The sequence below is a fragment of the Pristiophorus japonicus genome, chromosome 2 (genome assembly GCF_044704955.1).
Source record: "Pristiophorus japonicus isolate sPriJap1 chromosome 2, sPriJap1.hap1, whole genome shotgun sequence".
Lineage (NCBI taxonomy): Eukaryota > Metazoa > Chordata > Chondrichthyes > Pristiophoridae > Pristiophorus > Pristiophorus japonicus.
In genome coordinates, this window is record NC_091978.1 from 363,092,156 (window position 1) to 363,119,798 (window position 27,643).

Consider the following 27,643-nt stretch of genomic DNA (forward strand, 5'->3'; position numbering starts at 1 on the left):
TTCCCCGCACTTGTGAAGAAAATAAATTGAAATGTTCACGAGGCATACAGTTTTACATAGGTTTAACTAAGTTAATATCTGTAAGAACATAAGAATTAGGAGCCAGGAGTAAGCCATTTGGCCCCTCGAGCCTGCTCCACCACTCAATATCATGGCTGATCTTCGACCTCAACTCCACTTTCAAGCCCAATCCCCATATCTCTCGATTGCCTTAATATCCAAAAATCTATCGTTCTCAGTCTTGAATATACTCAACTGAACATCCACAACACTCTGGGGTAGAGAATTCCAAAGATTCACAACCCTCTGAGTGAAGAAATTCCTCCTCATCTCAGTCCTAAATGGCCGACCCCTTATCCTGGGACTATGACCCCTGGTTCTAGACACTCCAGCCAGGGGGAAACAACCTCTCAGCATCTACCCTGTCAATCCCTCTCAAAATCTTATCTGTTTCAATGAGATCACCTCTCATTCTTCGAAACTCCAATGAGTTTTGGCCCAATCTACTCATTCTCTCCTCAGAGGACAATCCTCTCATCCCAGGAATCAATCTAATAATGTCAGGAGGAATTTAAAAAAGCCTAGACGGTTTTCTTCTGCGAGAGTGGGCTTGGTATTGAATGTCACTGTGCTGGCTTGATTGAGGTCACAGGATAATCTGTTCAGTACTTACCTGTGCCACTAGAGGCTGCTAATGAGCTAAGACATACTCTATTGGCCCCTAGTGGTAGGACAAGGGCATTGTAATAATTCATTTTTATTTCTTCTCTAATCCAAAAAGATAGACTTGCATTTATATAGCACCTTTCACGATCACCGGACGTCGCAGAGCGCTTTAGAGCCAATGGAGTACTTTTGAAGTGTTATTATGTCGGAAATACTGCAGCCAATTGGCACACAGCAAGCTCCCACAAACAGCAATGTGACAATGACCAGATTTTTAAAAATGTTATGTTGATTGAGGGATAAATATGGGTCAGGACATCGGGGATAACTGCCCTGCTCTTCTTCGAAATAATGCCGTGGGATCTTTTACGTCCACCTGCGAGGGCAGACAGGGCCTCGGTTTAACGTCTCATCCGCAAGACGGCACCTCCGACAGCGCAGCGCTCCCTCAGCCCTGCACTGGGAGCGTCAGCCTAGATTTTGGTGCTCAAGTCCCTGGAGTGGGACTTGAACCCCACAACCTTCTGACTCAGAGGCGAGAGTGCTGCCCGCTGGGCCACAGCTGAGACTCGAGACAGATATTTGCTACCCCACAATGAAAATATAAGTAACAGATATCAAACCATTGCAATTTCTGGTTTCCATTTGAGAGGTGATGTGGGCAGTGTAGTGTGCTGTGGACCAGAGGTTGAGGATAATTTTGGACTTATGGGGACTTCCTCGTCTGATGTCTGGGTCTGTGACAGACTGATTGATCGAGATTGGTCGCTATGATTAGTCAACAACTCCTTGATTATTGTATCGAGTGACTGCCAGGATGGTAAACGGCGAACTGGGTGGACCTTGGTCATTTATCGCTTCTCGGCCTTTTGGCTAAGATCATGCGTAACTGACCTGACAGGGGAGTAACCACCATAACCCCAAGGTGGTTCTCCCTGGATCAGGAAGGTATATGCTTGCTTTTTTGGAAATAGAAGGTGTGTGGGGGTGCTGACCCATCCACCTCCACGGCACGAACCTGGTATTGCAGTACTTCCAGGAATGGTGCAGTGGCTCTAGGCCTTTTGGCTAAGAGCATTGGCGCAGAGTGATCCTTGGCGTGTGCAAGGTGACCCCTGGCGTTTGTGATTTGACAAAGAATTGGAACGATTGGCTACGAATTTTTAAAAAAATTATCGTCGAGCAATCCCTATGTTCTTGTGCTGAGTTTGATCTCGTCCAACGGTTATCATTAAGATGTATGGGATTGGAATTCGGTACTGCTGTTTATGAGTCAGTGACACCGCCTGAGAACTGATTTGACCATCGGGCGTTGCCAAATTCAGTTTTTACTCCCAAAAGATGAGAGAGCGGCGCTAAAAAGTGGCGTTGCACACTTCCCCCCCCCCCCCTCGGGCAGGGAGCTCAGGGGGCCGACTGTATTTCACCACGGGAGGCCGCCGCCGCCGCCACGCTCGTTGGGGAAACGGGAAGGGAAGGGAAGAACAAAAACCCTCGAACCTCTCCGAACCCCCGCACGCACAGACTTCCGCGCTGTGACAACTGATGGAAAAAAGTGAAGAAGTAAAGAACCAGAGAGGAAAAAAAACTTACTTCGCTCTCTGGCCGATTCCGCCCGAGTTCCGCTGTTTAATCACCGCTTTTTTCCGGCTGTACAGCCGCCCCCCTCCCCTCCCTCTCTCTCCCCCCTCCCCTCCCCTCCCTCCTCTCCCTCCCTCTCCCTCTCTCTCCTCCTCCCCCTCCTCCTCCTCCTCCTCCCCCCCCTCCCCTCCCCTCCCCCTCTCTCCACACCCCCTGACCCCCCACCAGCCGCAAGGACCACATCCAACTCCCTCCCGAACACATCCAATGAACTGGCATCAACAACTCTCCGCGGCAGGGAACCCCACAGGCCAACCACTCCCGAGTGAAGAAGCCTCTCCCCATCCCAGGGGGGCAGAAAAGTGGCAAATGGAATTCATTGCGGATAAGTAATGTGAGGTAATGTATTTGGGGAGGGCCAACAAGACAAGGGAATACACATTAAATGGTAGGACACTCCTGTGCCATAAATTTATATGATTCTGTGATAGGTTTTGATACTCCATATCCTATCTATAAAACCGAGTGTTCTCTATGCTTTATTTTTCCAGCTTTATCAACTTGGCCTCCCACTTTTAAAGATCAGTGTGTCTAACCTCCTCTTGTCCATTTTGACCATTTAATGCATGTATCTTCTAAGTCTTCCTCCCAAAATGTGGCACCTCCTTTTTATCAGAATTAATTTTCATCTGACAGCGATCTGTCCAATCTGCTAACCTTTCTATTTCCTCTTTAGCTTACAGTCCTCATCATAATTAACTGTGCTCCCTATTTTTGTAATTTGCCAATGATAAAGTTGTGTTTAATTAACGATCTATATAAATTAAGAAAAATAATTGCCCCAACACTGACCTCTGGGTGACTCCCATCAGTCTGAGAAATGCATATTAAACATAATTGTCTGTTTTCTCTGCTTGAGTCAACTTCCTATCAATGCTGCTACATTCCTTTTAATACTATGTGTCTCAACTAGTGTCGGCCATGGCTCAGTAGGTAGCACACTCACCTCTGAGTCAGAAGGTTGTGGGTTCAAGTCTTACTCCAGAAACTTGAGCACAAAAATCTAGGCTGACGCTCCCAGTGCAGTGCTGAGGGAGAGCTGTGCTGTCAGAGGTGCTGTCTTTCAGATGAGACGTTAAACCGAGGTCCTGTCTGCCCTTTCTGGTTGATGTAAAAGAAGACTAGCAGCAGAGTAATTCCTGGTGTCATTGCTAAATAGTTATCCCTCAACCAACGTCACTGAAAAACAGATTATCTGGTCATTATCCAATTGGCTGTTTGTGGGAGCTTGCTGTACGCAAGTTGGCTGCTGTGTTTATTACTTTAGAACAGTCACTGCACTCCAAAAAGTACTTCTTTGGTTGTAAAGCGCTTTGGGATGTCCACTGGTCATGAAAGGCGCTATATAAATGCATGTCTTTCCTTTGTATTTACAAAATACTTAACAATTTTCCCTCCTTCCCTGTCTGTCTTCATATCTTCAATTTGTTTTCTTTGCTTTCCAACTATGCTTTTCTTTTGTGTAATTAGCCAGATTGTCTCATTTTAATTTCACTAATAATCCACGACGTTACAGCCTTTGCTGCACCACCTTTACTTCTGGTTGGGTTGTGTCTGGTCTGCACTCTAATCATCTCTTGGTTTGAACATTTCTCTTTGTTTAAGCACCGTCTTATCTTGCCAGTCGTTCTTTCCAATTTATCGGGGCCCCGTTCCGATTTGTGTCTCACTGGAAATTGCCAGTTTCAGTCAGAAACCTTCACCTTTGACTATTCTCTCTCGCTGGTTAATTTTGAAATCAAACCTAATTATCCTGCAATCATCGTTTCCTTGATGAACCTCCATCCTTACATTAGCTACTGGGCTCCTGGAACTACACACAGCGCTGCCTCGCTCCTGGATGGACTAAAAACAAATAGATCTAGCCCTGGATACAATGCAAAATCTGTCTCCTCCTTTGCCTTTTGCATTACTTTTACCGCAGGCGACCGTTAAATAATTAAAATCATCCATTATTGTCCTTCACACATCTTTCCTTCCATCTCCATTCCACCATTTGGCAGTCTATAATATATTCCCTGCAGAGTAAAATAAGTTCTTGTCGAGTGTGTTTGTAGCAACAACAATTCCAGAGAGAAAACTGATTGACAGGCTCGGATTGGGAGCGAGATTCCATGCCTGCGCCGTTAATAGGAACAGGAGGAGGACATTCAGTCCCTCGAGTCTTTTCTGCCATTCAGTTAGATTATGACTGATCTGTATCTTAACTGCAGCTACATAAGAACATAAGAAATAGGAGCAGGAGTAGGCCATACGGCCCCTCGAGCCTGCTCCGCCATGTAATAAGATCATGGCTGATCCGATCATGGACTCAGGTTCACGTCCCTGCCCGCTCCCCATAACCCCTTAATCCCTTATCAGTTAAGAAACTTTTTATTTCTGTCTTAAATTTATTCAATGTCCCGGCTTCCACAGCTCTCTGAGGCAGCGAATTCCATAGATTTACAGCCCTCTGAGAGAAGAAATTCCTACTCATCTCAGTTTTAAATTGGCGACCACTTATTCTAAGATTATGCCCCCTCTAGTTCTAGTCTCCCCTATCAGTGGAAACATCCTCTCTGCATCCATCTTGTCCAGCCCTCTCATAATCTTCTACGTTTCGATAAGTTCACCTCTCATTCTTCTGAGTTCCATAGGCCCAACCTCCTCAACCTTTCCTCATAAGTCAACCCCCTCATCTCTGGAATCAACCTTTGAACTGCCTCCAAAGCAAGTATATCCTTTCGTAAATGTGGAAACCTGTCTTGGGTCCATAGCCCGGATTTGTTAAAGGCAAATCATGTTCAACCAACTTGATTGAGTTTTTTGATGAGGTAACAGAGAGGGTTGATGAGGGCACTGCGATTGACGTAGTGGTGTACATGGATTTCCAAAAGGCGTTCAACAAAGTGTTACGTAATAGGCTTGCCAGCAAAGTTAATGCCCCTGGAATACAAGGGACAATGGCAGCATGGATCATAAATTGGTTAAGTGACAGGATACAGAGAGTAGTGGTGAATGGTTGCTTTTCAGAATGGAGGAAGGTATACAGTGGTGTTCCCCAGGGGTCGGTTCTAGGACCACTGCTTTCTTGATATACATTAATGATTTGGATGTGGGTGTACAGGACAAAATTTCAAAATTTGCAGATGACACAAAACTTGGAAGTATAGTGAACAATGAGGAGGATAGTGATAGACTTCAAGAGGTCATAGACAGGCTGGTGGAATGGGAGGAAACGTGACCGATGAAATTTAACGCAGAAAATTGTGACGTGATACATTTTGGTAGAGAGGAGGAAACATAAATTAAATGGTACAATCATAAAGGGGGTGTGTGAGCACAGCGACCTAGGGGTATATGTGCACAAATCATTGAAGGTGCCAGGGCAGGCTGAGAAAGCAGTTAAAAAAGCTTACGGGATCCTGGTCTTCATCAATAGAGGTATAGAATTCAAAAACATGGAAATTATGATGAACCCATGTAAAACACTGGGTCGGCCTCAACTGGAGTATTGTGTCCAATTCTGGGCACCGCATTTTAAGAAAGATGTGAAGGCCTTAGAAAAGGTGCAGACAAGATTTACAAGAATGATTCCAGGGATGAGGGACTTCAGTTACATTGATAGACTGGAGAAGCTGGGGTTGTTCTCCTTGGAGTATTTGATAGAGGTGTTCAAAACCATGAGGGGTCTGGAGTCTGGAGAGAGTAGATAGAGAGAAACTGTTCCCATTGGCGGAAGGGTCGAGAACCAGAGGACACAGATTTATGGTGATTGGCAGAAGAACCAAAGGCGATGTAAGAAAAAGCTTTTTTACGCAGCGAGTGGTTAGGATCTGGAATGCACTGCCTGAAAGGATGCTGGAGGCAGACTCAATCGTGGCTTTCAAAAGTGAGTTGGAAAAATACCTGAAAGAAATAAATTTGCAGGGCTACGGGGAAAGAGCGGGGGAGTGGGACTGGCTGAAGTGCTCTTGCAGAGAGCCGGCACGGGCTCGACGGGCCGAATGGCCACCTTCTGTGCTGTAACCGTTCTATGATTCCATGGGATCATAATTGATCAAAGGCAAGTTCTGTCCATTTACCATCAAAAAGACCGCTATGATCCTGACGGTACTTTGGGCGGAAGTTTGGTCAAAAAAGGAGGAAAAAAGTACCCGGCGGCAAAAATGGGCGTTACACGCCGATTCTGGGCAGTAAGTGGTATTCTGGGCGGCAAATGCAATCCTGGAGAAAGTTAGGCCAAGGCTAGAGTTGGGTCTCGGGAGCGGGGAACGCACAGAAAAAAAAATGTTCAAAAAAGTTTTTTTTCATTCACAACACCTTCAGAGGACCCTTTAACACAAAATCGCTGCAAAAGAAGGAAAGAAAAAAAACCTCACTTACCTTTTCTTGCAGGACTTCGTTCGTACCTACCTAGGTAGGACCTGCTTCCCAAGTGGCAGCCTTTCCTCCTGCAGGAGCGGAGAGCCGCTTGGATGAATCTCGGGAGGGAGGACGTTTTTCGGCGTTGCACACCGGTGCACGCCAGGGGGCGCTCCCCAGCGGTCCATCCAATCCGTCGGCGTGAGGGCCTCACCAATCTCCCGCGGAGGGGTGAGCGCCGGAAAAAAACGGGGAAACCGCCGAGTTTTGCCGGCGATAGGACCAACAATTTCGGCCCCTATGATTCTATAACCCTCGCCGAACAATAATCTATCAACGTTAGATTTGAAATTTTCAATTGGCCTCCACCGTCAATGGCTTTTTAAGGGAAGAGCGTTGCAGAATTCCGCCATTCTTTGAGTGAAGAACTGCTTCCAGGCACCACCGCTGAACTTTCTGGCTCTAATTTTAATGTTGTACCCCCTTATTCTGGATTCCCCTATGAGAGGAAATAATTTGTCCCTGTCTACCCCTTCAAATCCTCTCACTGTTTAAACGCCTCAGTTAGATCACCCCTTAATCTTCTATACTCAAGGGAATACAAGCCCAGTCGATGCAGACTGTCCTCAAAATCTATCCACTTTAGCCCTGGTATAATTCTGCACTGCGTCCTTTCCCAGCCCAATATATCCTTCCCCAGGTATGATGCCCAGAACTGAATGCAGTGCTCAAGGCGGGTCCTAACTAAACCTCGACTTGTTTCTTTATCGTAGCCATTGTGTTTTATCAAAACCAGCAACAGCTTGTATTTCTATAGTGCCTTTAATGTCGTGAAACAGCCCGAGGCACTTCACGGGAGTGTTATGAGATAAAACAATTTGACACCGAGCCACATAAGGAGAAATTACGGCAGATGACCAAAAGCTTGGTTAAAGAAGTAGGTTTTAACGAGCGCCTTAAAGGAGGAAAGAGAGGTAGAGGGGCGCCGAGGTTTAGGCAGGGAGTTCCAGAGCTTGGGGCCACCGATGGTTGAGTGATTTACAATCAAGGATGCTCAAGAGGGCAGAATTAGAGGAGCGCAGATACCTCGAGGGATTTGTGGGGATGGGCGAGATTGCAGAGATAGGGAGGAGCAAGGCCATGGAGAGATTTGAAAACCAGGATGAGTATTTTTAAATCGAGGCGTTGTTTAACCGGTCGCCAATGTTGGTCAGCGAGCACAGTGGGCGATGGGTGAGCGGGACTTGGTGCGAGTTAGGACACGGGCTGCCGAGTTTTGGATCACCTCTAGTTTACGTAGGGTAGAATGTGGGATGCCAGCCAGGAGTGCATTGGAGCAGTCAAGGCGAGAGATTCTGGGGGAAATTTTAACCCCCAAGAATGGCTGGATTTAGAGCGGGTGAAATTTAGAGCGGGAGCAGAACACGGCTCCAATGCGCCCACTTCCTGGTTTAACGGAGCCGTGTCATCGAGAAACCTAATCGCCGAAGTGAGGGATTTCCTATTTCACTGCGGACAGATACTTATTGGTGCAGTTAACGACCTCAGCAGACGTGACTCTCCATCATCATCATCATCACAGACAGTCCCTCTGAATCGAGGAAGACTTGCTTCCACTCTTAAAATGAGTCCTTAGGTGGCTGAACGTTCCAATACGAGAATCACAGTCCCTGTCACAGGTGGGACAGATAGTCTTTGAGGGAAAGGATGGGTGGGACAGGTTTGCTGCATGCTCTTTCCTCTGCCTACACTTGGTTTCTGCATGCTCTCGGCGATGAGACTCGATGTGCTCAGCACCCTCCCGGATGCACTTCCTCCATTTAGGGCCAGGGACTCCCAGGTGTCAATGGGCATGTTGCACTTTATGGTTTTGAGGGTGTCCTTGTAATGTTTCCTCTGCCCACCTTTGGCTCGTTTGCCGTGAAGTTCCGAGTAGAGCGCTTGCTTTGGGAGTCTCATATCTGGCATGTGAACAATGTGGCCTGCCCAGTGGAGCTGATCGAGTGTGGTCAGTGCTTCAATACTGGGGATGTTGGCCTGGTCGAGGACGCTAACGTTGGTGCGTCTGTCCTCCCAGGGGATTTGTAGGATCTTGCGGAGATATCGTTGGTGGTGTTTCTCCAGCGACTTGAGGTCCATGTCTCTGAGCCATACAGGAAGGCGGGTATTACTACAGCCCTGTAGACCATGAGCTTGGTGGCAGTTTTGAGAGCCTGGTCTGAAGCAGATGTGGCTGAGGCATTGTTAAATTGCTTTTAACCTCGACTCCAAATTGTACTTGAGCAAGACGGGTTTTCCGGGGCTGGGGAAACTGACAAGTGAAACTGAGGTGGGTTTGAGCAACAGTTCCGTTGTCTAGTTAAATTTGTCATTGTCCTATCCAACTAAAACCTCGCTCATCGCAGCTGCTGTCTCAGCAACATCTGGCAAATGTCTGGCAGGGAGTGCTTGTGTGGAAGTGGCTTTTGGAGGATTTCACCTTGACAAGATCAGCATGGGGAGGCTCCTCGGAGGTGTTTGACAGCACATCAGAAGAGATCGACCATCACCATCCGAGGCAGCGGCGCTGGGCTGTGGCGGGATCAGCATGCGTATAGGAGGGAGGTCCGCAGGAAGGAGCTTTGAAGGTGGAGGAGGACAACCGGGCCTCATCCTTCATGTTCGGATGAGAACATTCAGGAAACAGAAAAAGTAAGACTTGGATTTATATCGCGCCTTTCACGACCACTGGACGTCTCAAAGCGCTTCACAGCCAATCAAGTACTTTTGGAGTGTAGTCACTGTTGTAATGTGAGAAACGCGGCAGGCAACTTGCGCACAGCAAGCTCCCACAAACAGCCATGTGATAATGACCAGATAATCCGTTGTTGTTCTGTTGATTGAGGGATAAATATTGGGCCAGTACACCGGGGATAACTCCCCTGCTCTTCTTCAAAATAGTGCCATGGGATCTTTTATGTCCATCTGAGAGGGCAGACGGGGCCTCCGTTTAACGTCTCATCTGAAAGACGACATCTCTGACAGTGCAGTGCTCCCTCAGCACCGCACTGGGAGAGGCAGGCTAGATATCTGTGCTCAAGTCCCTGGAGTGGGACTATGAACCCCCACAACCTTCTGACTCAGAGGCAAGTGTGCTCCCCACTGAGCCAGAGCTGGAGGAGCAGGCGGATGTTGACAGGGCACCCATTGCCAGAATAGCCACTTACATTGCTGCCAAGGTTGCAGTAACATCGCCGAGGTTCACCTGGTATGGAACATCAGAATTTAAATCCTGAGGTCTGCTCCCGACACCAGCATCAACACACTCCCCCCCCCCCCCCCCCCCGCCTCTACCTTTTACACGAAACTGTCCACTCATCCAACCATGGCACATCAGTCAATGGGTCCTGTCACATACTGACATTAATCATGGAACAAGTGAAAGGGTAAGTTCGCCCTCGGGATGCAATAATGGGCAAGAGCTGCAAGTGGAGATAATCATTAAATTTTACGAGACATTATAAAGAGTTGGAAACTTAACAACATAACTTTTTGTCAAACACCCATGAGCATACCCTTGGCGAATTATAATTTCTCCAACAACCGCTTGTACCTTGTGCGTCCCGTGTGGCTTCAGAAGAGGTCGAAGCAGGCTGCTCAGATCCCTGACATGACTGCTGAGATGCCCTTGGAAATTTACAGCACTGAAGGGGCCCATCGTGTCCGTGCCGGCCGACAAAGAGCTATCCAGCATAGTCCCACTTTCCAGCTCTTGATCCGTGGCTCTGTAGGTTACGGCTCTTCAAGTGCACATCCAAGTACTTTTTAAATGTAGTGAGGGTTTCTGCCTCTACCACCCTTTCAGGCAGTGAGTTCCAGACCCCCACCGCCCTCTGGGTGAAACTATTTCCCCTCAAGTCCCCACTTAACCTCCTACCTACTACTTTAAATCTATGGCCACTGGTTATTGACCCCTCTTGGCCAACGACCTCTGGGTTTTGAAGCCACTGAGAGCCTCGATAAGGACTACTCTGCCAGCATGTGTGCATCATCATATTCATAGGCAGTCCCTCGAAGCGAGGATGACTTGCTTCCATGCCAAAAAGGGATGAGTTCACAGGTGTTTCAATGAAGGACCTAATATTCCTGATCCCGAACTACATCCTGAAGGGTGGAAGATGCCTGTGTGTGGATTTTTTTAACGTGGGATGACCGTTGCACACCAGCCACCACATGGGCTTGACAGAGCTAGGTCTTGATCCAGTGGCAAGGATTAACCAGGACGACTGGAGACCAGCTCTGCTCCGCGGGCCTAGTGTGCACACATATTGCGGTCTGGGCTGGCCCGTGCTGCCCCTGGGCCCGAACTATGTTCATATGCAGGGGCAGACTTGGTGACACGTTATCAGGCCAAGGATAAGGTACCTATCATCCTGTTTAAGGCAACAGACAAGTTGGCATTCAAAGTCTGCATGGCCATGGCCATGGCCAGCAACACTGTCCAAGGCAGACATTCTCTGTGCAACCCACCTCCCCCCCCCCGACACGGACTCTCCACAGCTGCCCCTGCCACCAGTGTCTGTTCGTAGCTCGCTTGTGAGTTGTGAGTCAGCAGGTGAAAACCCAGCTACCTCTCGAAGTGGACCCACCGAGGCGCGAGTATCTGTGCTGGTACATGGCTGTAGGTCCTGTGATGTTGCACCCTTATGCATGTCCCTCAATACGTTCTGTACGGGTGAAGGCGCAGTAAGATGAAAGAAAGGGATACGACTTAGTTGTCGTAAAGTCGCCATCTTGATATTCACCGTAATTAGGGGCCAAAACTGAGCCCCGCCCCAAACGGAGCGCACCTCCCGTGTTTGAAAGCTACTGGAGGAATTCACATCGTTGAATTTTGTTTTGCCTCAGCTGTGGGGTGGCGGTGCTCCTTGCAGTGTGTCTGCCGCCCCGACCAGTCACCAACTCCGTGTTGGTGATGTCAGCCGACGCGGCACAATGTCCCTCCCCTTCAGTTAAAGGGGAGGGACCGCTGCGAACTCTGCAGCCACTTTAGTGGCAAACACTGGGCCACCAGAGAGGGTTTTGGCCAGGCCAGCGGCCTGACACACAATAGGGGCCATAATTGTCGGCCCGACAAAAAAAAAATAACAACGTTGAGGCAGCGCCATCTCCCCTTTAAGGGCGGCTGAGCTGCCAAGCCACAGAGACTGTACCGACGGCAAAAGCTGTCGGGGGCACTGACCGCTGGTGGCACCGCTCCCGCGGGGCAATTCTGGGAAAGGGGCAATTTCCCGCGGAGCAATTTCGGCAAGGGGTCGATGCGTGCACGCCACGGTGGGAAAACGGGGGGAGTGGTCACCTACACCGCTCCAAACCTGAGGAAGGGCAATTTTTTAAATGGCGGCCCCTCCGCGGCAACTGGGCGGCCATTCCGCAACGACCCATGGCCGCCGGTTTCAGGCAGCCATGGGCCTTATAGAATGGGGCAATTTTGGCCACTTGGTCTTCTCATAGTTCAGTCATTAATGAAATGAAGTCAGCATGTGTCTGTCAGAGATACTTGTAATTCTGTCACCTCTGAGCTCCCTGACTCAACTTCAACTGAGAGGGATGCAGATGTGCCACTGATCTCCAGGGCGGCCTCCTCCGTGAGCTGGACTATTTGTGATGGCCCCACCTCCTGTCCTGTCCCTCGCCCTTTGCGTTTTACTCTCCCTTCTCCTGCAAGATGCAAATAGACAGGCCTGTGAGTGAATGAGTGAGCAAGGCGAGATTTTCACCCAATATATCCAGTGCATTCGGTGAGGGGGAATGTGAGACACATACATCGTGTTGCATAAGGATCGGAGTGAGTGTTAACGACGAACAAATACATGGGGATGTGATTAAGCAATGCCTCGATTTCAAAATTCTCTCATCCTGGTTTTCAAATCCCTCCATGGACTCGCCCCTCCCTATCTCTGTAATCTCCTCCAGCCCCACAACCGCACCCCGCTCCCCCCACCCACCCGCCCCCCGACGAGATGTCTGCGCTCCTCTAATTCTGCCCTCTCAAGCATCCCTGATTATAATCGCTCAACCATTGGTGGTAGTGGTGTATGAAATGATAAAATGAGCTCCATACTGTGAACCAGTAATTCGGTGTAACCTGGTCAGTCTTTAATGGCTTCCAGAAGTGAAGATACAAAAGTGAAGTTCAGGTTATATACCGGGCCCAGCACAAGTGTACATATGACCCTAGGACCTCCAATGGTAGTGCCCCCTGGTGGTGGGCAGACCTTATGTACATACATTACAATGGTTGTACCTTCTGTTCCCTGGCCCCAAACTCTGGAACTCTGTGCCTAAAGCTTTCCACCTCTCTTTCCTCCTTCAAGACGCTCCTTATTTTCTTATATTTAAGGCGGAGATAGACAGATATTTGAGCGATAAGGGAGTAAAGGCTTGTGGGGAGCGCGGCAGGGAAGTAGAGCTGAGTCCATGATCAGATCAGCCATGATCTTATTGAATGGCGGAGCATGCTCGAGGGGCCAAATGGCCTACTCTTGCTCCTATTTCTTATGTTAAAACCTATCTCTTTTGGTCACCTGCGCTGATCTCTCGCATCACGCTCACTGCACAACTTGGAGACGGGAAGCCCGGCAGTCAAAATTAATTGGTACAGTTGAGTTGAGATCGCAAAATCTGATGCGCTCATTTGACTTGCGGGTTTCCCACGCACAATTCCACCCCTCCGCGTGGAAGCCACCTGGAGATTAACATTGGGACCTCGGTTTCTTTAAGCTGTACGTCCGCTTGGCCCCTGTTTACAGGAAGCAGCAAACCCTACTGACAAACCAGAATTGCTCGCGGACTGAAATGGAAATGAAAAATATCTGCGCAGCAGCCTGAGTGAAGGACAATTTTATTTCCTATTCTTCTCCGGAATCCAATTATTATTGAAATTCTTTTGAGACCGGGATTTTAGAGCTTTCCACAACCAGAGTCGATTTTGGATGATTCTTCATTTAGAAATGAGTTTTCTTTCTCTCTAAACTTCATTTCATCCTTCTTCTCAGCTGATGCACAATGAGAGCAAGGTACGCAGGCCTCATTAGAATCAACAAGCTGCTTTTGCCCATATCTGGTAATCTTTGGTGTTGCTGCATAACTCAAACTTCTTCACATCTTGAAATATCGAAGGCTCCTTTTATCTTTACAATAATTAAAGTCTGCAATGATTTCATCCCTTCTCCTTCATTTTATTTTCGCTTTACGTCGCCTTCTCTTTCACCCTCTTCCCTCTACCTTCGTAGTTCCAAACAAGTGTCTTGTGTTGGCTAATTACCAACCTTTAGTGACCTGTGAAAAAACATAAAGAAATCCTTGGCTATGTCTGTGGGTTTAATGGTAGTCTCTCGATCAATTCAGTAATTCCTTGGAGGGATACTTTTTTTTGTAACGCTACAGCTTTGAGCTGTAGTCAATATTTGTGCGTTGCGCACTATCAAACGCACTGAAGCCAATATTTTATCATAACTGGGTAAGATAAAAGTAACAGAGAGCAGTAGCAAACAAACGTTACATCTGTTATGAATACTAAACTTCAAAGGAAGAGGCTGTTTTGCCGACTGTATTAACATGAATTGCTTTATCCCTTGGGTGTGGGCTAAATCAGTTCTGACAAGTACCACTGTAGATATTTCCAAGGATTCCTGTCACAGCCAAGAAAGAATGACAACGTAACCTCCCTTGATCTCAGTATTACATCGACCTCTATCTGAAAGCACCTTAATTATCTTCGGTAATTAAAAAAAAACATCTCGTCACTGTTGCAATGTAAGAAACTCGGTAGCTAATTTGCGCACAGGTTCTGTTACGCCCACCTGAGAGGGCAGGCTGTGCCTCGCTTTAACGTCTCATCTTCGACAGTTGCAACATTGAAGCACCAGCCCACATGATGAGCGCAAGTCTCGGGAGTGGGACGTGATCCCACAACCTTCTGACTCAGAGGCAAGGGTGCTACCCACTGAGTCAGGGCTCATTTTACCCCATACTCTGTAGTGCCTCGTCCCTCCCTCTCAATTCCACTCTCATGCTCATTTAGTCTTAGTGTCGGCTGTTGGCTCAGTGGGTAGCCCTCCTCGCCTCTGAGTCAGAAGGTTGTGGGTTCAATCCCACTCCAGGGACCTGAGCACAGAAATCTAAGCTGACACTCCCAGCGAGGGAGTGCTGCACTGTCGGAGCTGCCGTCTTTCGAATGAGATGTTAAACTGAGGCCCCATCTGCGATCTCAGGTGGATGTAAAAGATCCCACGGGCACTGTTTCGAAGAAAAGCAGTGTAGTTATCCCCGGTGTCCTGGCCAATATTAATCCCTCAATCAACATAACAAAAACAGATGATCTGGTCATTGCTGTCTGTTGGAGCTTGCTGTGCGCAAATTGACTGCCGCGTTTCCCAGATTACAACAGTGATTGCACTTGAAAAGTACTTCATTGGCTGTAAAAGTACTTCTTTGGTCATGAAAGGCTTTCTTACCGATTTCATGGATTATGAGAACTAATGAATGCTAAAGGTGCAGAATGGCAACCCATCAAAATTCTTTGTGGTTCAGTCAAAATAAATTAAAGACTGCACGTGGGATTAGGTAAACCTAGGATAATTCCCATAAATCCCAGAGCAGGCGGTTTGCTGCTTATCAACGCTATCATCATCATCATAGCAGTCCCTCAGAATCGAGGAAGACTTGCTTCCACTCCTGAAGTGAGTTCTCTGGTGGCTGAACAGTCCAATACGAGAGCCACAGACCCTGTCACAGGTGGGACAGACATTCATCGAAGGAAGGGGTGGGTGGGACAGGTTTGCCGCATGCTCCTTCCGCTCCCTGCGCTTGACCTCTTCACGCTCTCGGCGTTGAGATTCTAAGAGCTCAGCGCCCTCCCGGATGCACTTCCTCCACTTAGGGCTGACTTCGGCCAGGGACTCCCAGGTGTCAGTGGTGATGTCGCACTTTATCAGGGAGGCTTTGAGGGTGTCCTTGTAACGTTTCCACTGCCCACCTTTGGCTCATTTGCCGTGAAGGTGTACCACATAGAGCATTTGTTTTGGGAGTCTCATGTCTGGCATGCGAACTATGTGGCCTGCCCAGTGAAGCTGATCGAGTGCGGTCAATGCTTCAATGCTAGGGATGTTAGCCTGGACAAGGGCACTGATATTGGTGCGCCTGTCCTCCCAGGGGATTTTCAGGATCTTGCGAGGCATCGTTGCTGATATATCTCCAGCGACTTGAGGTGTCTTCTGTACATCATTCTTCTTGCCTCTGATCCATACAGGAGGGCAGGTATTACTACAGCCCTGTAGACCATGAGCTTGGTGGTAGATTTTGAGGGCCAGGTCTTTGAACACGCTTTTCCTCAGACGGCCGAAGGCTGCACTGATGCACTGGAGGCGGTGTTGAATCTCCGCATCAATGTCTGCCTTTGTTGATGACCCTGAGGTATGGGAAATGATCCATGTTGTCGAGGGCCGCGCCGTGGATCTTGATGACTGGGGGGGCAGTGATGAGCAGCGAGGAGAGGCTGGTGGAAGATCTTTGTCTTACAGATGTTAAGCGTAAAGCCCATGCTTTCATATGCCTCGGTGAATACATCGACTATATCCTGGAGTTCAGCCTCAGAATGTGCACAGACGCAGGCGTCGTACGTGTACTGTAAATCAACGACAGAGGTTTGGGTGATCTTGGACCTGGCCTGCAGGCGACGTAGGTTAAACAGCTTCCCATTGGTTCTGTCGTTTAGTTCCAGTCCAGCGGGGAGCTTGTTGACTATGAGGCTGTATGGCCTATTTCGCATGCCTGGCACGAGATTCCCAAAGCAAGCACTCGACTCGGAACTCCTACACGGTAAGCGAGCCCCAGGTGGACAGAGGAAACGTTTCAAGGACACCCTCAAAGCCTCCCTGATAAAGTGCGACATCCCCACTGACACCTGGGAGTCCCTGGCCAAAGACCGCCCTATGTTGAGGTAGAGCATCCGGGAGGGTGCTGAGCACCTCGAGTCTCGTCGCCGAGAGCATGCAGAAAACAAGCACAGGCAATGGAAGGAGCGTGCGGCAAACCAGACTCCCCACCCACCTTTTCCTTCAACCACTGTCTGTCCCACCTGTGACAGAGACTGTAATTCCCGTATTGGACTGTTCAGTCACCTGAGAACTCACTTCAGGAGTGGAAGCAAGTCTTCCTCAATTCCGAGGGACTGCCTGTGATGATGAAGGTGAATAGCACACAGCAGACAGGCCATCCCTAAAAACTCTCCTGTCTTCCACCCTATCACAGACCTTCCCTTTTGTTCTTTCTTCCCCTCCCCCTTTCAGTGCTTGTTAAGAATCCGTTCTTTCCGAACACTCTCCAGTTCTGACGAAGGGTTGCCGACTCGAAACGTTAACTCTGCTTCCTCTCCACAGATGCCGCCCGACCCGCTGAGTATTTCCAACATTCTCTCTTCTTATTCCAACCAACACCCTATTTGTTTAGTTGCCAATGTCACTTACTGGTTCAAGCTTTTCAGAAACAGGAAATGAGCATTCATGACTTAGTTTTTTTAACATTGTCTAAATGGTAATGGATTTGATGATTCATCTCCACCAAAGTAATGTTTCCAAGAGACCTCTCTACATTCTTAACATAAATTTGGAATTCCCTACCCTTGTGGATGCTGGGTCGTTGAATATATTCAAGGCTGAGACTGATAGAATTTTGGATTTGAGGGGAAATCGAGGAATATGTGGTTCGGGCGGGAAAGTGAAGTTGAGCTAGATCAGCCATGATCTTATAAAATGGTGGAGCAGGCTCAAGGGGCTTTATGGCCCACTCCTGCTCCTCATTCTTATGTTCTTATAAATCACTATCTTTACTGAAAAAAAACACTTTTCTTTCTCTTCTGTGCTCCTCACCGCCTCGTTTCGGTTTATTGTTCTCCTCCCCTCGAGTCGCTAACCCATGCTTGGGATATGGTTTCACAGGTGAGGGAATCCAGAACAAGAGGGCGTAATCTTAAAATTAGAGCCAGGTTATTAAGGAGTGAAGTCAGGAAGCACTTTTTCCGGACAAAAGTTAGTGGAGATCTGGAACTTTCTTCCCCCCAAAAGGCTGTGGAAGTTGGGTTAGCTGACATTTTCAAGACTTGAGAGCAATAAATTTTAACTAGGTATCAAGGGATATGGAACGAAGGTGGGTAAGTGGAGCTGTGGTGCCAATCAGCCCTGATCTAATTGAATGGCGGAACGGGCTCAAGGAGCTGAATGGTGGTCTCCTGTTACTGTGATAGAATATGGTCACACAGGTGCTGAGCCGTGTTACGATAAGCTGCCACAGGAGTTGGCAAATTCCAGGATATAGTTACACAGTCACTCCTTATGCTTGCATGTACTTCACGCAGATGGTGCCTGTAATGTATACACCTGTGAGTGCACTCACAGGTTTGTGGAGCTGTTGGAGTTGTGTGATGTTGGTGCGGTGGTATGCATGGTTGCCTTCCAAGCAGTTGACATCGGTTTGATTCCCAGCCATCACATCTCTGACTTTCTACTTGAGGAAGAAATGATTTTCTAATTGTAAGCAGTTCTTACAATAGCATCTCATGGCTTTGGTGCCAGCCAGTGACTCAGTGGGTAGCACTCTCGCTTGCGGAGTTAGAAGGTTGTGGGCTCAAGTCCCACTCCAGGAACTTGAGCACAGAAATCTAGGCTGACACTCCCAGTGCACTGCTGAGGGAGTGCTGCACTGTCGGAGGTGCCACTGTTTGGATGAGACGTTAAACCGAGGCATCGTCTGCCCTCTCAGGTGGACGTCAAAGATCCCACGGAACTATTTCGAGCACTGTGCACAGTTCTGGTCTCCATATCACACTTGGAGCACTGTGCACAGTTCTGGTCTCCATAGCACACTTCGAGCACTGTGCACAGTTCTGGTCTCCATATCACACTTGGAGCACTGTGCACAGTTCTGGTCTCCATATCACACTTGGAGCACTGTGCACAGTTCTGGTCTCCATAGCACACTTGAAGCACTGTGCACAGTTCTGGTCTCCATATCACACTTGGAGCACTGTGCACAGTTCTGGTCTCCATAGCACACTTCGAGCACTGTGCACAGTTCTGATCTCCATATTTCAAAGAAGAGCAGGGGAGTTATCCCCGCTGTCCTGGCCAATATTTATCCCTCAATCATCATCATCATTAAAAAACAGATTATCTGGTCATTATCTCCTTGCTGTTTGTGGGAGCTTGTTGTGCGCAAATTGGCTGTCGCGGTTCCTATATTGCAACAATGTCCACACTTTGAAAAGTACTTCATCGGCTGTAAAGGGCTTTGGGACGTCTGGTGGTCGGGAAAGACGCTAGTCTTTCTTTCCACCGGTACGCTCGCGGCCTTCCGCGAGAGGTGGGCACCGGAGGGACTGGAATGCATCATCACCCCCTGCAACCAAATTTTAATTTGATTTAAGTTCTGGTAAAATGTTAATTAGTTTAATTGCTGGTTTTAGTGCCCCCCCCCCCCCCACCGCCGTTAATAAGGGGGCACTTGATTTATGGTTTTACACAAAATAGTTGTAGAGCTGTTGATTTGGGAGTGGCTTAGCCAGTCACGTAATGTTCACCTCACTCAATAAAACCCCAGCCAGTTGGGTTCGGGGATCCACGATGAGGCAGGTGGTTGTGAGCCTGGTGGATGAACTGGTAATGTGTCGTGCGATGCTATGAATTGTTAAGCAAAGAACCCATGAAGCAAATACAGCACAGAGGCCATTCTACAGTACTTACCGTAGTGAGGCCCTTCTCAGCTGGACTTAAACAGAGAGTATTAGAACGACCATAGCTGATCCAGAATTTCTCCTTGTACTCTTTCATTGAAGCGGGGAAGGGGAACGATGTCATTGTGTAACAATCTTCCTGCTCATAGGCCGCTGAGGCAGCCCCATCTGTTTCTGTTGCTGCGAAAATTATCATCGTAATCGAACCCCGCACATTCATTACTGCCAAAGTAACCACGTTATCGGAGATTGACAGAAGTCACTGTACGGTGACGGACATTAATAAATACTCCTTTTCGAGTGAGACAAAAATTAAAAGCCAGCGAACGTATCCGTATTTTTAAAGCCTTGAATTTAAAATCCCATGAAAAGGAATAGGCTTTACAGTCAGTGTCGGTCCTTTTGACAGTCACTTATCTGCAGAGACTTTCATTGCTTTGCTCATTTAGAGGACGGATGGTGTGACAGGGGGTTGACAGGAAAGTGTGTCTGCGCACGTCCCAGTCACGTTAAACAATGACAATAGGTGGGAATGGATGACAAAAGCGCAGCTTTTCCAGATGGCGCTGGAGGGAAACACATTGAGTAAAAATAACCCCTGCTGCTTCGAGTGTGAAGAAACAGTAAAAGGGGTCAACAGACTCCATTATCGCAAATCACTCTCCGACAGTGATCCTCACAAGGAGAAAAAAGTCTCCGAGCTCCTAAGAGGACAGAAAAAGAAGAAAAATATGGGGAACGGTCGCATAATGATATGTAATCCAGAGGCCCGCACCAACGCTCCGGAGACAACAAGTTGTAATCCCATCACGACCCCTGGGGAATTTAAATACAGTTAATTAAATAAATCTGGAATTAAAAAGCTAGGATCAGTAATGGTGACCATGAAACTACCGGATTGTCATTTAAAAAAAAACACCTGGTTCTTTCTTGACCTTTTAGGGAAGAATATCTGCCATTCTTACCCGGTGTGGCCGATATCAGACTCCAGACCCATGTGGTTGAATCTTAACTGCTCTCTGAAATGGCCAAGCAAACCACTCAAGGGCAATTAGGGATGGGCAATAAATGCCGGCCTTGCCAGCGACGCCCACATCCCGTGAATTAATTTTAAAAATAAACTTGTATTTCTATAGCACCTTTCACGACCACCGGACGCCCCAAAGCGCTTTACAGCCAATAAAGTACTTTTGGGAGTGTAATCACTGTTGTAATGCGGGAAACGCGGCAGCCAATTTGCACACAGCAAGCTCCCACAAACAGCAATGTGATAATGACCCCGATAATCTGTTTTTGTTAAAGGACAAACACTGCGGTTACCAAGTGGAGTCTCTTGTACCGCCTTCATATCAGGGCTGCAGGTGTCCAAAATAAAAGGGAGGGAGAGGGAGTGGAGGGCGTGGGTCTGGATATAGAGGCACCGCAAGTCCCGGCCAGACTGCAAGTCCCCTGCGAGGACAGACGCACAAACGTTGAAGCACTGACTACACTTGATCAGCTCCGCTGGGCAGGCCACGTAGTTTGCATGCAAGGCACGAGACTCCCAAAGCAAGCGCTCTATTCAGAACCCGTCCACGGCAAACGAGCCAAAGGCGGGCAGAGGAAACGTTACAAGGACACTCTCAAAGCCTCCCTGATAAAGTGCAACATCCCCACTGACACCTGAGAGGCCCTGGCCATAGACCGCCCTAAGTGGAGGAAGTGCATTCGGGAGGGCGCTGAGCTCCTCGAGTATCATTGCCGAGAGCATGCAGAAACCCAATGCAGGCAGCGGAAGGAGCGTGCAGCAAACCAGTCCCACCCACCCTTACCCTCAACGACTATCTGTCCCACCTGTGACAGGGACTGTGGCTCTCGTATTGGACTGTTCAGCCATCTAAGAACTCATGCAAAGAGTGGAAGCAAGTCTTCCTCGATTCCGAGGGACTGCCTATGATGATGATGATGATGGAGATGATTAGGTAATTCCTCCATCAATCCCGCCCGGAGACCACACTGCTGTCGGTGACTGGGATTGATTTTACACACACTATTTGTACGATGTTACTATCCTCCACTCACTTCATTTTGCTGGAGAAATAATGGTGCTGTACTCGGGAGACTCTTGCTTGCGGTAAGTTTGTGCCAGCCGTGGCTCAGTGGGTAGCACTCTCGCCTATGGAGTCAGAAGGTTGTGGGTTCAAGTCCCACTCCATGGAACTTGAACACACAAATCTAGGCTGACGCTCCCAGTGCAGCGCTGAGGGAGTGCTGCATGGTTGGAGGTGCCGCTGTTTGGATGAGACGTTAAACCAAGGCCTGTCTGCCCTCTCAGGTGGATGTAAAAGATCCCATGGCACTATTTCGAAGAAGAACAGGGGAGTTATCTCCAGTGCCCTGCGCCAATATTTATCCCTCAATCAACACCACCAAAAAACAGATTATCTGATCATTATCACAGTGTTGTTTGTGGGAGCTTGCTGTGTGCAAATTGACTGCCGCGGTTCCGATATTACAACAGTGTCCACACTTCGAAAAGTATGTCATTGGCTGTAAAGCGCTTTGGGACGTCTGATGGTTGGGAAGGGCACTATATAAATGCATGTATTTCTTTTATGAGTTTGGAGACTCAAGTCTCACCTCCAACTCATTGGCTTAGTCAGTGGTGTCAATATTCACTCTGTAAAAGGAGAGATTATCAGAGCACAGAAGGATGTGGAGCATAAACACCTGCATGGGCCGAGTTTCCTATTTCCATTCTGTTAATACTTTGTAAACCATTTGAATACAAAAGCTTATTAGAACATGTCACGCCTAACCACAAATGCTAATTGAAACAGAGAGTACAACATCATTTGAAAGGGATTAGATACGTATTTTTAAAAGGGAGAATATGGAAAGATATGGGGAAAGTATATCGGGCCCGAAATTGGTGAAAACCAAGGCCTGCCCAAGTGCCACCCAAAGGACCGCCGATGGCCGCCGAGAGACCGGGCGGTACTTTGCCAGGGAGATTCCTCTAAAAGAGGTGGCAGTACCGCCCGGCGGCCAAATAACGGCTTACGCCGTCAATCTGGGTGGCAGCGGGCGGGAGCTCTCAATCTCGGCAGCAAAAGCTCTTGCCGCCCAAGTGCCGCCGAGGATGGAGCTGGGCCCAGGGAGGGTGGTACTCCCCTCCCACCCACTCCAGCCCAAGTGGAAACTGGCACAGAGGGGAGACCGGAGGCAAAACTCGGCGGCATTGGGCGGTAAGACCACCGATATCGGGGCCATAGAAATGGGATTTGAGTAGATAGCTTCAGTTAAGGAGCTGGCACCTTACACCGACTCGATGGGCTGAATGACTTCCCTGTATCCTGTAATTGCTATGATTATGGATATAACGTGAATTAACATCAGAGACGGTGTTTGGCTGTTGGATTTTAGCTGAGCTCCCGCATAAGTTACCGATGCTTACTGTAAAAACGTGAGTAGGATTTATCCTCTCGTTCATTATACAAGAAGGTCAAGTAAAAGTAAGGCAGTCTAGTTATTTTCTAACTTTAAAAAATTTAATTTGACAGAAAGACGCGGCAGTTTTTAATCAGAAAGAATGCAGTAACTTCGCATGCAGGCTTTTTCTAGCGAGTGCATCTCGAGACCGAAGGACCGAGGGAGCATGAGAAGGTTCCTTTCCTGCCCCATCTTCTTCCGATGTGGCACATGGTACTCCAAAAAAAAACCCTGCAGAATGGTCTGTTTTGTATGTGGAACGTACTGAAATGCATGATCACCATGATCATATTGAATGGCGGTGCAGGCTCGAAGGGCCGAATGGCCTACTCCTGCACCTATTTTCTATGTTTCTATGTTTCTATGATACCATATTTGGGTTGTTTGTGATTCTAACGCTAATGACGTTCTTCCCAGTTCCGTGGGCCATGTTTCCTATTTCTGCAACTATCAGCATTAGGGACTGGATTTTCGGTTGCCTAGCGCCTCAGTTAGCGCCCAGAGAGGGCGTTAATGTGAGCATTAGAGCCTAGCGACCGGGCATGCAGCGTTTAGCGCCCCACCGCAAAATTCATTCGAGGGTCACCGAGGGCGCAAACCAGTGGTGCCCGGCTGCTGACGATCGCTGCGATCCTGATGTCAGTCCTGGTATAACGCCCACACTTGCGCCCCGGTCGGTAAATTCGGTGCGGCCGCCTCACTGAGCGCCCACCAAGAACAACATCTGGAGAAACAGTGGGTGCAGGCTTGCAGAGTCGTTAACTGGAGGCTACTTAAAGGGATGAGGAAGCGCTTCCCTGGGAGGCCACAGTCAGTGCAACGTTTACACACAGCACGGTGCGTGAGCCTCCCAGTTTACAGCGCCAGACAGACGTTACAGCGTGAGTTGAAAACAAGTGATTTTGAACACTTTAATGGGTGCATTACTATGCCGCGCCTTTAAGACTCGGCTTTTCCCGGGATCTGATTCAGAGTTCCACGCAACGTACTGACAAAACTTTCGTTATGGCTCCCCCAGCTCTGGCGTGCAATGATTGATTTGTCGTCCCTGTCAGCTCTTTCACCGATTCTGACGAATTTCTGGGCGGGAGGCACAAACTTTTTCAAGGTGCTAAAAGTACCGCTCCGCCTGGGTTAACGCCGCAACAGAAGCGCGACCGAATTTCTCCCCCCATTTCTTATCAATTCCTTCGACCTTGTAGCTCACCAAGGCTAGTCATGCTGATGTGTTATACCTACTGATATTGTCTAAAGATTAGAGCCAGGCCTTTCAGGAGGGAGTTACAAAACACTTCCACACCCAAAGGATGGTAGAAGTTTGGAACATGGCCATTGATGCTAGATCAACTGTTAATTTTAAACCTGAGATTGACAGATATTTGTTAACTAAAGGCATTAAGAGATATAGGGCCAAAGGCGGGTATATGGAGTTAGGTCGCAGATCACCCAAGATCTCATTGGATGGCAGAACAAGCCCGAGGGGTTCAGTGGCCTACTCCTGTTCCTATGTTCCTACTGTCTCAACATAACTGCATCCTGCCAGTAAATCGTAAAACAGATCCATGATCCTTTTCAGGACATGTCAGTGGCCAAATTTCCCAGCATTCTGATTTTGCTGAAGTTGACAGTCCTGTGTTCTTTTTTACCAAGTAATCGAGGGTTTCAAGACCATTCTTTTAGTCTTCTTTTAAAAACAAGTAATTAAATGACTAACTTCTTTCACAAGTGTAATGTCAGACTTAGGTCGGTGGTCGTGCTCTCGTCTCTGTGTCAGAAGGTCGTGAGTTCTGAGATTCGCCCCGGAGACTTGAGCATATAATCTCGGCTGACATTCCAGTGCAGTACTGGGGGAGTGCTGCACTGTCTGAGGTGCACCGCCTTTTGGTTGAGACGTTAAACCGAAGACCTCTCGGGTGATGATAAAAGATCCCATTCAAAGAAGAGCAGGGGAGTTCTTCTTGGTGTCCCGGGAAATAGTTCCCCCTCAAACGACATCTTTGCTGTGTGCAACTGGGCTGGTGGGTTTCCCTACATTATAACAGTGACTACACTTCAGGAATACATCATCGGCTGTGAACCTCTTTGGGACATCCTGAGGACACGAAAAGTTCTATATCAATGCAAGTTCTTTCTAGTTTATCCATTCCTTTCCGTGTACTACTGCAACCTGTAGCCCAGCATAAATTCACATCTTCAGGAAGGAAAGATGGAGGTGATGAGGTGAAGGGGGTGGGGAGAAGGGGAACAGCTTATTTAGAAGCTGTTTGCCTGTGTTCCCATCCATTACATGGGCAGAGGAAATGTTTCAAGGGCACCCTCAAAACTTCCTTGATAAAGATCGGCATCCCCACCGACACCTGGGAGTCCCTGGCCTAAGACTGCCCTAAGTGGAGGAAATGCATCCGGGAGGGCGCTGAGCACCTCGGGTCTAATCGCCGAGAGCATGCAGAAACCAAGCGCAGGCAGCGGAAAAAGCGTGTGGCAAACCAGTCCCACCCTCCCTTTCCCTCAACGACTGTCTGTTCCACCTGTAATTCCCATATTGGACTGTTCAGTCATCTGAGAACTCACTTTCAGAGTGGAAGCAAGTCTTCCTCGATTTCGAGGGACTGCCTATGATGATGATGATACAGGGGCTTCTGGAAAGGAAGAAATTAAATAACTTCAAAAATGATTGGTGGTGTTATCGCACGAATGCTTAACACTCTTGTGTTCAATTCGCGCTGTGCCATTGTAAGGGGGACATTAACCAACTTAAAAACGTTCCTATGACAACAGCACCGACAGCAAGTTCCAAGCCAATCAGTTCCCGTTAAATTGCAGTCGAACTGAGCATTTGCTTGTGTCGAGCTGGAGTGAATATCTGTGCACGAGTGCTCTAGGTGTGCACCGGAAAATGAACTCTAAGTAGCTACGTGTTTTACTACCTAGCTATTATTCTGCTCATTATTTTCTGGGTATAATGCAATTAAAATGTGAATTACATTTTGACAATGAGAAGTAGCTGGTATTAATCCCCTCCCCAGCTCATACACGTGCCTTCTATCTATCTCCTCTCTATCTCTCTCTCTTCCCTTCCCCCTCTGTCTCCCTCTCCTATTCTCTCTTCTCTCTCTCTCTCTCTCTCTCTCTTTCCCTCCCCTATCTCCCTCTCTCCTTCTCTCTTCCCCTTTCCCCCATCTCTCTCTCCTATTCTCTCTTCTCTCTTCCCCTCCCTTTTCTCTCTCTCTCTCTCTTCCCCTCCCCCTCTATCTCCCTGTCCTATTCTTTCTTCCTCACTCTCTCTTCCCCTCCCCCTCTATCGCTCTCTATCTTTCTCCTCCCCTCCCCCTTTATCTCCCTCTCTTATTCTCTCTTCCCCTCTCTATCTATCCCTCTCCCTCTTGATCTCCCTTTTCCCCCCTCCCCCTTCTCCATCTCTCACTCCTTCTCCCTCCCCTCTTTCTCTTTCTCCTATTTCTCATTCTCTCTCTCTCACCCTACCTCTCTTCCTCGCTCCTTCTCTTCTAGTGCCGGCATGTATGTAGTTTACTGTGGCCACTTATCACTGGCTTTCCTGATTCCCCAAAAGCTTCTGACATTATCTGGACGGAAAGCCTATAAAATAATAGCAACAATTCAGTAAAGATTTTTAGCATTGTGAAAAAATATAACTGCAATCTCACAAGCTGAAGCGTTGTTAGAAGACCACTTAAGGGTTGTCACTGGTTGTTAGGGACTCATTGGATACAGTCAGTGTCCTTTGCAAACTGTGCTGGGAAAAGGCTGACAAGCAGAAGATACTGAAACAGAAACTTTGCCAGGCTTTGTCGCACCAGATTTTAGGTTTCATTTTATTGTGTTCCGAACACAGATGAGGCTGCACACAGAGAGGTTAAAGTAACAGTGATCTCAGTCTTTAATAAGACACTTCAGAGTGAGGAACAGGCCTTAGGAGCTGGCTTATATACAGTGCTCCCAAGGGATGCTGGGATCCCTTGGGACTTCAGGGGATGCGCTCCCTGGTGGCGGAACATGGGAGTGCATGCTTTACAGATACACAACATCACTCCCCCTGCAAAGTCAAAGTGAATACCATTTACAAGGCGAGGCGGTCGGGAGCCTTTCTTTCCCTGGTGGACCGCCTCGGTACAAATGTCTGTTCTGGTGTGTTGGCTGTGCCCTCGCTGGGCTGGCGTGTTGTTGGCCCTGCAGGGCTGCTAGGTGAGCCTGGCCTTGCTGGGCTGTTGAGCGTGATGGGTTAAATTTTCTGGTCCGGCATGGTGTCGTTGATCCTTTGGGTGTGTGTTGTGGGCTCGAAAAAGGTGGTGTCTGCTGTGGGTTGTTCAGGGCAGTCTGTGAACTGCAGCCTCATTTGGTCCAGGTGCTGTCCATTGTCTAGTTTGACTACAAACACTCTATTCCCTTCTTTAGCTATCAACCTGCCCGCGATCCACTTGGTACCATGTCCATAGTTTAGCACATAAACAGGGTCATTCAGATTAATTTCCCGTGACACAGTGGCGTGACCATCGTTTACATTTTGTTGCTGCCGCCTGCTCTCTAGCTGATCATGCAGGTTGGGGTGAACCAGCGAAAGTCTGGTTTTAAGTGTCCTTTTCATGAGTAGCTCAGCTGGGGGCACCCCTGTGAATGAGTGGGGTCTCGTGCGGTAGCTGAGCAGTACTCGGGACAGGCGGGTTTGGAGTGAGCCTTCTGTGACTCATTTAAGGCTCTGTTTGATGGTTTGTACTGCCTGCTCTGCCTGCCCAT

General features: G+C 48.2%; 1 protein-coding gene and 1 pseudogene across 1 annotated transcript in view; both read left to right on the forward strand.

Moving 5' to 3' along the window:
- ccser1 (coiled-coil serine-rich protein 1) overlaps nt 1–27,643 on the forward strand; it is a 1,720,263-nt gene that overhangs the window by 1,643,597 nt on the left and 49,023 nt on the right. The gene's annotated exons all lie outside the window — the stretch shown is intronic.
- On the forward strand, nt 1,520–1,721 carry LOC139251671 (U2 spliceosomal RNA; annotated as a pseudogene).